The sequence below is a fragment of the Heterodontus francisci genome, unplaced genomic scaffold, assembly GCF_036365525.1.
Source record: "Heterodontus francisci isolate sHetFra1 unplaced genomic scaffold, sHetFra1.hap1 HAP1_SCAFFOLD_121, whole genome shotgun sequence".
NCBI lineage: Eukaryota > Metazoa > Chordata > Chondrichthyes > Heterodontiformes > Heterodontidae > Heterodontus > Heterodontus francisci.
In genome coordinates this window covers 2,909,455-2,922,651 of record NW_027140425.1, presented here as the reverse complement: position 1 = coordinate 2,922,651, position 13,197 = coordinate 2,909,455, and the positions used below count along the sequence as shown (strand labels likewise).

General features: G+C 48.4%; 1 non-coding gene across 1 annotated transcript; it reads right to left on the bottom strand.

Moving 5' to 3' along the window:
• Nucleotides 1-5,123: 5,123 nt before the first annotated feature.
• trnar-ucg (transfer RNA arginine (anticodon UCG)) lies at nt 5,124-5,212 on the bottom strand. Its single transcript is given in 2 exon segments — nt 5,124-5,159; nt 5,176-5,212. It is a non-coding gene; the product is annotated as a tRNA-Arg (tRNA).
• Between the last annotated feature and the right edge of the window lie 7,985 nt (nt 5,213-13,197).

Genomic DNA, 13,197 nt, shown 5'->3' with positions numbered 1-13,197 from the left:
AGACTGGGCACTTTTCAGGGCACAAAATGACGGCCTTCAGCCCGTTTATAAGTTTGTGTGATATACAGTGAGAAATGATCTGATCAGTGTAGCCATTGTAATGCAGGATGTCTTTGATTCGCCCTATTTCAGCATCAAGCTTGCATGGTGAGCAAATGGCTCAGCCCTATTTATGAGGTTGTCGATAAGACCAATCTTATAGCGCATGGAACTGTAATAATCCCAACGCGTGTATTGGCCAGTGAAGGTAGGTTTGCAGTAGACCGTGGTGGAGAACCACTTAGCAGATTTCTCAACTAGTACATCAAGGAAAGGGAGCTCATTTGACAGCTCCATTCCAAAGGTGAATTTGTGTGCCGGATGGAGCCCATGAAGACGTGCAAGGAAATTATTTCATGCAGCTGCGGATTCAAATATAGCAAACGTATCATCTACATATTGGAAATATGCAAGAGGTAGGAGGTTAGGTGTCATTCCCTTAAAAACAGGTTTGTCATGGAATCCAACAAAGATGTTTGTGAGAGCTGGGCCGAGAGGGGATCCCATGGCAACACCAGCGATACATGGTGTCAATAAAACTGAACTCAACTGTGCAAGTTGCCGAGTTCATAAGTTCAATGAATACGGATTCACACAATGGTGACGGGTCTAGATCACCATGATATAGCACTGCAGTGCAAATATCTATGGCTTCCTGAAGTGGTACATTGGTGAATAGGCTAGCAATGTCAAATGACACATGGACACGGCATTGCTATCGATATGCATGTCCTGGATGGTCTTCGCAAATGTGAAGGAATCCTTCACTGTGTATGTGGAGAACTTGCTCAAAAACTGGTTGTAACAATTTGCCCAACCATTTGGCAAATTCATTTCAGGATACTATTTACATTACTTCAAATAAAGAAAACACAACGACACAAAGAATTGAGCACAACGCTGAAAGTTTCACAGCAAATAGTCAAATGGGAAAAGGATGAAATACAGAAAGAAAAAGCCTAAAATACTGAAAACACTCAGCCAGTCCGGAAACAACTGTGGAGAAGAGAAGCTCGGGTTAATGGTCCAGTTCTGTGACCCTTCTATAGACCTGAAACATTGCTCCTCCCTTCCTCTCTCCACAGATACTGCTGGAACTGCTGAGTGTTTCCAGAATCTTCTGTTATTATTCAGATTTCCAGTGTGTGCAGTATTTCTCTTTTTGAAAATAAAATATTCCCTGAGAGGAATGGAACTTTACATAAAAAATAGGAGTAGGCCATTCGGCCCATCGAAAAAGCTCTGCCATTCAATAAGATCACAGCTGATCTCCTACATCAACTCCATCTTACCACACTAGCACAGATCCCTTGATTCCCTTAGTATCCAAAAACCTATCGATCTCTCTCTTGGATATACCCAATGATTGAGCATCCACATCTCTAGAGTCACAGAGAGATACAGCACTGAAACAGGCCCTTCGGCCCACCGAGTCTGTGCCGACCAACAACCACCCATTTATACTAATCCTACATTCATCCCATATTCCCTACCACATTCCCACCATTCTCCTACCACCTGTCTACACTAGGGGCAATTTACAATGGCCAATTTACCTATCAACCTGCAAGTCTTTGGCTGTGGGAGGAAACTGGAGCACCCGACGGAAACCCACGCGGTCACAGAGAGAACTTGCAAACTCCGCACAGGCAATACCCTGAACGGAACCGAGGTCACTGGAGCTGTGAGGCTGCGGTGCTAACCACTGTGCGTCACTGTCACTGTCACTGAGACTGTGATCCCTAGTTCTAGATCCCCAGCCAGAAGAAACATCCTCCCAGCATTTACCCTGTTAAATCCCTTAAGATTTTTAGGTGCCAGTAAGATTACCTCTCACTCTTCTAAATTCTGAGGAATATTTGTTTTTTCCAAAATATACTTTATTCATAAAAATCTGCAAAAATTACATTGCCAAACAGTTTAAAACAGCACCAAAAAATACAAACATTGCAAGGGAGATCAGTGTCCTTCAATACTGTCATGAGTTTCTTCACAACCCTTCCGTTTCACAATTGTCATGCCAATTACAGTTTTACATTTACAGCAATTGAGAATATTAACGATACAGTTCAAGGGGTTTCCCATGGATCCAGCCCATCAGTCCAGCTTGGTGGGGGGACCTTACACTGTGGTCTTTCCCCATTGAGCCTTTGCTGCGGCTGCCCCAAGCTTTAGTGCGTCCCTCAGCACGTAGTCCTGGACCTTGGAATGTGCCAGTCTGCAACATTCGGTGGTGGACAACTCTTTGAGCTGGAAGACCAGCAAGTTTCGGGCAGACCAAAGGGCGTCTTTCACCGAATTGATAGTCCTCCAGCAGCAGTTGATGTTTGTCTGGGTGTGCTTCCCTGGGAACAGCCCGTAGAGCACAGACTCCTGTGTTACAGAGCTGCTTGGGATGAACCTTGACAAAAACCACTGCATCTCTTTCCACACCTGCTTTGCAAAGGCACATTCCAGGAGGAGGTGGGCGACCGTCTCTTCCCCACCACAGCCAACGCGGGGGCACTGTGCGGAGGGGGCGAGACTTCGGGTGTGCATGAAGGATCCGACGGGGAGGGCCCTTCTCACCACCAGCCAAGCTACGTCTTGGTGCTTGTTTGAAAGTTCTGGTGATGAGGCATTCGCCAAATGACTTTGACGGTCTGCTCGGGGACCCATCCAACAGGATCCACCGTCTCCTTTTCCCGTAGGGCCTTGAGGACATTCCGTGCAGACCACTGCCTGATGGACCGGTGGTCAAATGTGTTTTCCCGCAGAAACTGCTCCACGAAGGATAGGTGGTACGGCACGGCCCAACTGCATGGAGTGTTCCGCGGCAATGTGACCAGGCCCATTCTTCGCAACACCGGGGACAGATAGAACCTCAGCACGTAGTGACACTTGGAGTTTGTGTACTGGAGGTCTACACACAGCTTGATGCAGCCGCACACGAAGGTGGTCATCAGGATGAGGGCCACGTTGGGTACATTTTTCCTGCCCTTGTCCAGAGATTTGAACATCGTGTCCCTCCGGACCCGGTCCATTTTAGGTCCCCAGATGAAGCAGAAAATGGCTCAGGTGACTGCCACAGCGCAGGAGTGGGGTATGGGCCAGACCTGCGCCACGTAGAGCAACAACGTGAGCGCCTCGCACCTGATGACCAGGTTCTCACCCACAATGGAGAGAGATCGTTGCCCCCACATGCCCAACTTTTGTCGTACCTTGGCTACTCGCTCCTCCCAGGTTTTGGTGCACGCCCCGGCCCTTCCGAACCATATCCCCAGCACCTTCAGGTAATCTGACCTCACGGTGAATGGGACAAAGGATCGGTCAGCCCAGTTCCCAAAGAACATGGCCTCGCTCTTGCCGTGGTTAAACTTTGGCTCCCGAGGCCAGTTCGAACTGGTCGCAGACGCTCATCAGTCTGCGCACGGTCAGCGGATCCGAACAGAAGACGGCGACGTCATCCATGTGCAGGGAGGTTTTAACCTGAGTGCCACTGCTGCCTGGGATTGTTACCCCTCTTATGCTCGCATCCATCCTAATAGACTCAGCAAAGGGTTCAATACAGCAAACAAACAAGACAGGGGAGAGAGGGCAGCCATGTCTGACTCCAGATTGGATCGGCAAACTTTCCGATTCCCACCCGTTGATTCTGAGGAATATCGGCCTCGTCGACTCAATCTCTTCTCACAGGACAATCCCCTCATCCCAGGAAGCAATCGAGTGACACTTTGATACACTTCCTTGAAGGCAAGTATATCCTTCCTTAGGTAAGGGGAACCTGAACTGTACACAGTGCTCCAGGTGTGATCTCACCAAGGCTCTGTCTAATTGCAGTCAAACTTCTTTATTCTTATAAAAACTCTTCACAATGTTGAACACAACTATTAACTGCCCCATTAACATCTCTGCTCTAAGAACAAGGACCCCAGCTTCACACACCCCAGACCCCTATTCTTTCCACATTAGCTGAATTCCTGCATCTCTGATGCATTCTAGTAAATCTCCTCTGCACCCTCTCTAAGGCCTTGCCATTCCTGCTAAAGTATGAAACATGGAATTAGAAACAATGCTCTAGCTGAGGCCTACAACCAGTGAGATTTATAAAGGTTCAGCCTCAATTCCTTGTCTGTGTCCCGTACTCCCATTTCTGGTTTCTGACTCAATGTCGGCTCTGAGCTGTTGAAACTGCCTGAATAAATATTTCCACCCAATAAAGCGCTCGGAATGTGAGAAGGGACAAAGTGAGTGACCAAGTACATCAACTCCAAGTAAAACTCCACCATGTAGTGAAAACACTCAAAACACAACGGCTCTTTTAAGAGCCACCCACAATCTCTCTGAAAAAGCTGCACCAACATCTCTCTAGAATTGGTTTATTTCATTGGTTTTAATGCTCAGTAACTCTCTGGAACTTTCTCACTGTCTTTGTGTTTTCTGTTTCAATCTGGTATGGAGATTCTGGGAAGATGAGTTTCACTGCCTGGGAGGATCTTTGTGGTTTTCCTGCAGAAACACAAAACAAAGTCTCTTTTCAGTGTCACCCACCGCCTCATAGGGACAGCAGTGACACGGGAACGGGAGCTGGGGTGTGTTTTATGCCGGAAATATCAGTTAATGATTTATGTTGTGCTCTCGTTATCTTCCAATCTCTGAATTGAGCCTTTCCACCGCACCAGGGTTATGGGGAGAGTTTTCATCGTTTCTTTTCCAAACGTACAGACGATGTTATAAAGTTGCTGATTTATCCAGATGGCGGATTCTCCCCTCACAGTGAAAAGTAACATCACACCTTCACATCGGCCCATTGTTTTATAATTGAATAATTAGTCAAATGGAATTATTTGTGATGTTACTTCCCCCGAGACGGTGTTTCCTGCAGTGAAACTGATCAGTTTCAGCTCAGTCATTCAGAGACCTGGAATTCCTGCAGTTTGAGCCCGCCGTAACCCCAGCCCACCTCTGATTGGTCACCCTCTTCTCATAAAGTCAGTGACAACACATGAGGAGGCCATTCGCCCCATTAAGTCTGTGTCGGGCTTCCAATCTGTTCAGTCCCCGACTCGATCCCCAAAGCCCTGCATAATCCCTTTGGGTCAAAATGACCGTGGCGGGACTCGAACCTGCAATCTTCTGATAACATCATAGAATATACCGAAGTCAGACGCCTTATCCATTAGGCCACACAGCCAATAACTCACATGCATGATTCAATCAGAGAACCTCGAAGCACAAAATACAAAAAATCATTGGTTGAACCTGTCAACCTGGCACAATATTTGAATTTGTGAAAGCCGCCAATTTCACTATGGAAAAGAAGTGATCGACTGGAAAAGTACATAAAAATCTATTTTCCCGTAGCGGTTTAAATAAACTTTTAAAACACAATTTTGCTTTTACCGACTCAAATTGCTGGTGCTATTTTATGAACAGCTTTATTTTGCCAATTTTTGTCAACTTCTCATCCGTAACTGACAGTAAAAGACTCCGTTCAGCAATCTTTCACACGACAAATAACTCAAACTCGGTGTGGAAGTAATAAATTACAGACTATTGGTAATTCCCCTTCACACAGGCTTCAGGGGGACAGTGAGAAGCCACTGAAATAGTTGCTTCATCCTTTTAAAAGGTTCCCATTCTGTCCTGTTATTGACGTGTTGGAATCAGATTTGTATTTAACAAGTTATTTCTGTGAAAATAAAAGGCTTTTGATTGAGAAGACGGGACCTTCTCACCAGCAGCCGGGTTACATTCCCCTCACATCCTTATTCAGTGAGCAGCTCTTTCCCTCTAGAAATAGACAGCAGCAGTTGGAAGTTCAGTAAAAGGATCGGTTAATTGAGACAAGTTTCTGACTGACAGGTGGTGCTGAATATTAATACAAGAAGGTCCTGGAATGGGAAACAAGTGTCCAGAGTGGGGTCTGAAATCAGGACAGGGAAATGGCCAGCACTGACACAGATCATTTCATTATTACATTGATATCTGACTGTCTATGAGGAGAAGCGAGTTAAACACATGATGGTGAAAGGAATGGAAGATAACACTGGTTGTTCCAGATGAAGAGGGATAGACAGAGGTGTGGGTACAGCAGACTTCAGACAGTAATCAGCCCTTTCAGATACTGTGGGTGGATCTGAAAAGAGCCTTTGGGTATTTGATAAAATCCTGCCAGATTGACTTGGTTTTGGTGCCCGGAGCGCTGGTTTTCTTGGGCAGCAACACGGCCTGGATATTCGGCAGCACCCTGCCCTCAGCGTCCTGGAATCAAAAGCAAGTGTCCAGAGTGGGACCTGAAATCAGGATAGGGAAAAAATCTCTTTGTTTAAAAACCCTCAAATAGCTACCTTGTAATTGGTCAGGTTACTAATGTTTTAGTTAGTGTAATTTATGAATAATTACTAATTAGAAAGTGCTGTTTGGACAGAGTGTAAAGCTGTGAGTTGATGTGTGAGGGACTTCACTGACTAGGGGAAGGAGGTGCTCTTTGGTCTCTCTTTTCTTTTCTGCCTTTTCAGCCTCCATGGTACAGGGGAAGAAGCTGATCGGTGAGTAACTGGTAAATTATTCTACTTATTACACTTATTACACGAGCAATAATGAGTTTGTAAAGCTAAGTAATGGCAGGGCAGCTCGAAAAGTAAAAGTTCGAAATTGGGGGAAGGCAAATTTTACAAAACTGAGAGGTGATTTGGTGGATGTGGACTGGATACAACGACTTGAAGGAAACCCAAAGATGTCTTATCAGTCCATTAAGAGCAAGAGGATAACTAAGGAAAGGGTATACAGGAGTCTGTGCTCTACGGGCTGTTCCCAGGGACGCACACCGAGACAAACATCAACTGCTGCTGGAGGGCTATCAATTCGGTGAAAGACGCCCTTTGGTCTGCCCGAAACTTGCTGGTCTTCCAGCGCAAAGAGTTGTCCACCGCCGAATGCTGCAGACTGGCACATTCCAAGGTCCAGGACTACGTGCTGAGGGACGCACTAAAGCTTGGGGCAGCCGCAGCAAAGGCTCAATGGGGAAAGACCACAGTGTAAGGTTCCCCCACCAAGCTGGACTGAGGGGCTGGATCCATGGGAAACCCCTCGAACTGTATCGTTAATATTCTGAATTGCTGTAAATGTAAAACTGTAATTGACATGACAATTGTGAAACGGAAGGGTTGGGAAGAAACTCATGACAGTATTGAAGGAAACTGATCTCCCTTGCAATGTTTGTATTTTTTGGTGCTGTTTGGAAACTGTTTGGCAATGTAATTTTTACAGATTTTTATGAATAAAGTATATTTTGGAAATAAAAAAAAAACTAAGGAAAGGGTATGGCCTATCAGAGATGTACAAGGGAACTTCTGTGTGGATCCAGAAGATGTGGGTGGGGTTATTAACGAGTTTTTTGTCTCTGCCTTCACAAAGGAGAGGGATGATGCAGACATTGTAGGAAAAGAAGAGGAGTGTGAAATATTAGATACGATAAGCATAATGAGAGTGGAAGTACTGGAGAGTCTGACATCCTTGAAAATGAATAAATCACCAGGGCCAGATGGTTTGCATCTGAGGTTGTTAAAGGAAGCCAGGGAGGAAATAGTGGATGCGCTGAGGATCATCTTCAAATCCTCACTGAATATGGGGGAGGTGCCGGAGGATTGGAGGTCTGCGAACGTTGTTTTCTTGGGCAGCAGCATGGCCTAGATATTAGGCAGCACACAGCCCTGAGTGATGGTCACCCCTCCCAGCAACTTGGTGAGCTCCTCGTCATTCTGGACAGCCAGCTGTAGGTGTCTGAGGATGTTGCGGGTCTTCCTGTTGTCCTGGGCCGCGTTACTGGCCAACTCGAGGATTTCAGCGGTCAGATACTCGAGCACAGCAGCCAGATAGACCGGGGCTCCGGCACCCACACGCTCAGCATAGTTGCCCTTTCTCAGGAGCCTGTGAACACGGCCCACCAGGAACTGCAGTCCAGCCCGGGAGGAGCGAGACTTGGCCTTGGACCGAGCTTTCCCGCCGGTCTTTCCTCTTCCAGACTTTTCCAAAAATATACTTGAGGACATTCCGTGCTGACCACTGCCTGATGGATTGGTGGTCAAAGGTGTTTTTCCACACAAACATTTCCGCGAAGGCACGGTCCAACTGGATGGAGCGTTCCGTGGCAATGTGACCAGATCCATCCTTTGCAACACCGGGGTCAGATAGAACCTCAGCACGTAGTGACACTTGGTGTTTGCATACTGGGGCTCTACGCACAGCTTGATGCAGCCACATACTAAGGTGGCCATCAGGTTGAGGGCGACGTTGAGTACATTTTTTCGCCTTTATCCAGAGGTTTGAACATCGTGTCCCTCCGGACCCTGTCCATTTTGCGTCTTCAGATAAAGCGGGAAATGGCTCGGGTGACCGCCACAGCGCAGGAGTGGGGTATTGGCCTGACCTGCGTCACATACAGCAACAACGTGAGCACCTTGCACCTGATGACCAGGTTCTTACCCATAATAGAGAGAGATCGCTGCTCCCATTTGCTCAGTTTATGTTGTACCCTGGCTACTCGCTCCTCCCAGGTTTTGGTGCACGTCCCGGCCCTTACAAACCATATCCCCAGCACCTTCAGGTAGTCTGACCTGACAGTGAAGGGGACAAAGGATCGGTCAGCCCAGTTCCCAAGGAACATGGCCTCGCTCTTGCCATGGTTAACATTGGTTCCCGAATCCAGTTCGAACTGGTCGCAGATGCTCATCAGTCTGCGAATGGACAGCGGATCTTATCAGAATTCAGCAACATCATCTATGTACAGGGAGGCTTTGACCTGAGTGCCTCCACTGCCTGGGATTGTCACCCCTCTTATGTTCGCATCCTTCCTAATAGACTCAGCAAAGAGTTCGATACAGCAAACACACAAGGGAGGGGAAAGAGGACAGCCCTGTCTGACTCCAGATTTGATTGGAAACTTTCTGATTACCACCCAATTTTTTGGACTGTGCTACTGATGTTTGTGGAGAGCAGTTTGATCCAAATGCAGATTCCCTCCCCAAACCCCATTTTGGAAAGAACGTCCATCATGTGTGTGTGCGATATCCTGTCAAAAGCCTTCTCCTGGTCCAGGCTGATGAGGCAGGTGTCCACCCTCCTGTCCCGTACGTAGGCGATCGTATCCCTGAGTAGCACGACACTATCAGAGATCTTCCTGCTGGGTACAGTACAGGTCTGGCCAGGGTGAATCACCAACTGCAGAGCAGACTTGACTTGACTGGCGATGACTTTGGACAGAATCTTGTAGTCTACATTAAGCAGTGAGATGGGCCGCAAATTTCTGATTTCTGCCCTCTCCCCCTTCTGCTTGCAGATGAGGGTGATGATGCCTTTCCTCATGGATTCTGACATGCTGCCGGCCAGGAGCATACTCTCGTACAGTTCCAGCAGGTCTGGGCTGACCCAGCACCACAGGGCCGAATACAACTCAACTGGTAAGCCGTCGCTTCCGGGAGTTTTCTTCGTCTCAAAAGACTTGATGGCCTTTGTCAGCTTGTCCAGAGTTAGCGGTTTGTCCAGATTCTCCTGCATGCTGTCATCTCAGACCTCTGTGATCGATGACAGGAAGGACTGGGAGGACGTGCTGTCCATAGACTTCACGTCTTACAGCCCAGCATTCAAGGATTTGCGAATCCTTAGTATGTCGGACTGCGAAGTTGTGACCGAGCCATCCTCTTCCTTCAGGCTGCTGATCACAGAGCTCTCTCTGTGTACCTTTTGGAAGAAGAAACGTGAGCACTTCTCATCCTGCTCAATGGAGCGGACTCTGGACCGGAAGATGATCTTGGAGGCCTCCGTGGCAAAGAGCGAGGCCTGCTGGCTCTTCACCTCTTGGAGCACCTCCTTGACCTCGACCCCCATCGACTGCAGCCAGAGCAGATTTTGCATTCTTTTCTGGAGTTGGGACATTTCCCTTTGTCTCTCTCATACCCTCTGAATACCTTTGGAGATAAAGAACGTCTTGATATTCACCTTGATCACTTCCCACCAGTTCACCGGATACTCAAAGAGGGTCTCACTGTTCTCCAACTTTTTCAATCTCTTTTGAGTTCCTCAATGTTCTCTGGGTTAGCAGTGTAGCATTCAGCTTCCATGTCTCCCTGCCAACCCGCTGGTCATCCTGTCAGTGACAGTCAGCCAGTAAGAGGCAGTGGTCGGAGAAGAACACCGGCTTGACGTCGGTGGATCTGACCGTGAAAGCAGGGGACACATACAGGAAGTCAATCCTGGAACGGGCAGACCCGTCCGATCTTGACCAGGTGTATCTACGCTGCGCTCCGTCTGCAGGTTTGCTGAAGACATTGTGCAGTTTGGCATTTTTTAAGAATCTGTGCGGAGCGTCCAGTTTTCTGTCGTTACTGCCAGATTGTCCAGCTGCATCAATGATGCAGTTGAAGTCACCTCCAAGAATGACCGGCCTGGATGTCACCAGCAGCAGTGTGAGTTGCTGGAGGATGGTCAGCCGCTCATTGTATTCGACCGGGGCATATACGTTGCTTAACTGGAGCGGAGCATTGTTGTACATTACATCTGCTACGAGAAGGCGACCGCCCACCAGCATCTTAACTTCAGAGATGGTTAAATTGCCTTCCCGCAGCAGAATACCCAGGCCGGAGGAACAAGAATCATTTCCCCTGGACCAGATCGATGTCCCATGGGATCACCATCGTGACCATTGCCTGTAAGTGCTGCGGTGCAGGATTCCACACTCCTGACAAAACAGTACGCCGGCTTTGACCTTTGCGAAGTCATCCAAGGTTGAAACACATCACGTGGTGGATTTAACACAATGCATGTTAATCGAAGCAATCTTTATATCCACTATAAAGTTGGGTGTTGCTCACCACACCAGGTGTCCTTGCTAGTCCCAGTCCTTGAGTATGTTCCTGCATACCCATAGTGTACGCAAGCTGTTTCACATTGTTTGAGCCCAGAAACCCCTCATGGTTATTCATGAGGGTTTTGTTCCACTGGGGTGGCATCGGTGGGTGGGGGGGCGGGTCTTGTAGGCAGCAAGGCTTGGGTTGTCCTCTGCTGTTGGTGTCTTTCCCCTCGGTCCCTCCTCAAAGACATCACTGTTCCTGACTTCCGGAGCTGGAGCTGGAGTGCGCAGGACACTTCGCTGCTCTCGGTCTCCCGGAGCTGGGGTGCACTGAGCATCTCCTTGGGTTCCATGCTTTTGGTTTGGGGTGCGCTGGGCGTGTCACAGCTTCCAGTGCCCCGGAGCTGGGGGGCTTTATCTTCCAGCTCCTTTGAGTTCTGCTGCTTCTTTTGGAGGTGCCATCATTCCGGCCCTTCCTCGTCCAGTGAGGAGGAGCTGCTGTAGTCTGTCTCAGACGGTAGCCTCCTCTTGCCACTGGTTTGGGTGGTGACCTGTTCTTTTTTTGGAGGTTTTTTCTTTGTGGTCTTCCTTTGTACCACCTGCCACTGACCTGTTTGTCCATCTGCTGCCTCCTCCTCCATTAATTCTGTCTGTAGAGGAGGAGTTTCCAGGCACGGAGTATGTGATGGGTCTCCGGTTGCAGCTGCTTCCCCTTTCTTCTCTTTCTCAGATAGACTTTCATCGCTGTGGGGAGGATTGCTTGTTTCCCTCCCAGCACCAGACGTGTTCACCGTTCCTTAACCCGGTCTTTCCTTGGTCCTTGCTGCCTGTGCATAACTGAGGCAGCGTTTGGGGCAGGTTTTGTAGAGGTGGCCTGCCCCACCTCACAGGTTGCAGTACTTACAATGATTACAGTCCTTGGTCTGATGGCCTTCCTTCTTGCAGTTCTTGCAGACGACTGTGCTGCAGTTAGCTTCCACGTGACCAGATTTGCCGCAGGTACGACAAACTCTGGGCTTCTCCGCGTAGACCATGAAGCCTCGACTTCCCCCGAAAGTGAAGCTGGAGGGAGGATGGATGATGGCTCCGTTGGCATTGACATTCAAGGTCACCTTGACCTGACGCTTGCTGGTCCAAATCCAAATGGGTCCTTGACATCAGTGCTGCCGCCGGCCACCTCGACGTACCTGGTGAGGAAGGTGAGTACATCCACGACAGGAACATGGAGGTTGTAGAGGTGGATTCTCACCACCCGGTCACGTTGCGATGGCAGTGTGAAGAGCGGCTCCACAGTGAGGATCGACAACGGCGCCTGGTTTCCCTTCTCCTTAAACACCTTCAGGAACTTGATGCATCCGCCACGTTCTTGAACATCACGTCAAAATATCCACAGCTGGGGAAGTCCTGCAGGCAGAAGATGTTTACAGCTTGGAATCCACAGCAATCAATAAGGATTTTCTTAATGAAGAAGGTACTATCAACCGGTGCATCTCCATCATTATCCTTCACTACCACCCGAACGGTGTTACACACTCCCTGCCCTGAAGTTGCAGAACTGGTTACAGCCATTTTACTCAAAAACCTACCTGAGACAGGATCATGGTCTCTCCCCTGCTCCTCTTCCAGACATTTCCACAATCTCACAAATACTTTCACAAAGAGTAAGGAATTCCTCCCGCACTTCCCTGCTTTTCCTTCTGGAGGAATGCAGTCCGGCGAATTCTGATTGGTTACTGTCTGCTGAATCTCATTGGCTGGTTCATGTCACCAATCAGGTAGCTGCTATTTTGCCGATCATCAAAGGGCAATGAGAAAATAGGGCGGAGATTGGCAGCGGCAAATTGTCAGAGCTGAAACCCATTCACAAATTTGAAAAGCCCGCAAAAATATTTGTGAAACAAGGAACAGCTGAAATATAATAAATAATATCGTCTAAAGAGTAAAATGTATTTCACTCTCTCCTCATATTGTGTTTCTCCTCATTGTCCGTCACAGATACCAGACTTACTTTCCTTCCGGGAGCGGAGCAGAGAGGAGTGGACCTGTGGGGAGAACGCCGAGAGCAGAACCAATAAATTGAGCCCAAGGATCGCGGCCCAGTCACTCACCTTCCGGGAGAGGTCTGGACCTGTGGGGATAACACCGACAGTGGAGCCGATACATTGAGCCTGAGGATCGCGGCCCAGTCATTCACCTTCCGGGAGAAGAGCGGACCTGTGGGGAGAACATCGAGAGTGGAGCCGATAAATTGAGCCTGAGGATCGCGGCCTAGTCACTCACCTTCCGGGAGAGGAGCGGAGAGCAGTCCAGGCACGCCGGAGTTTGAAATC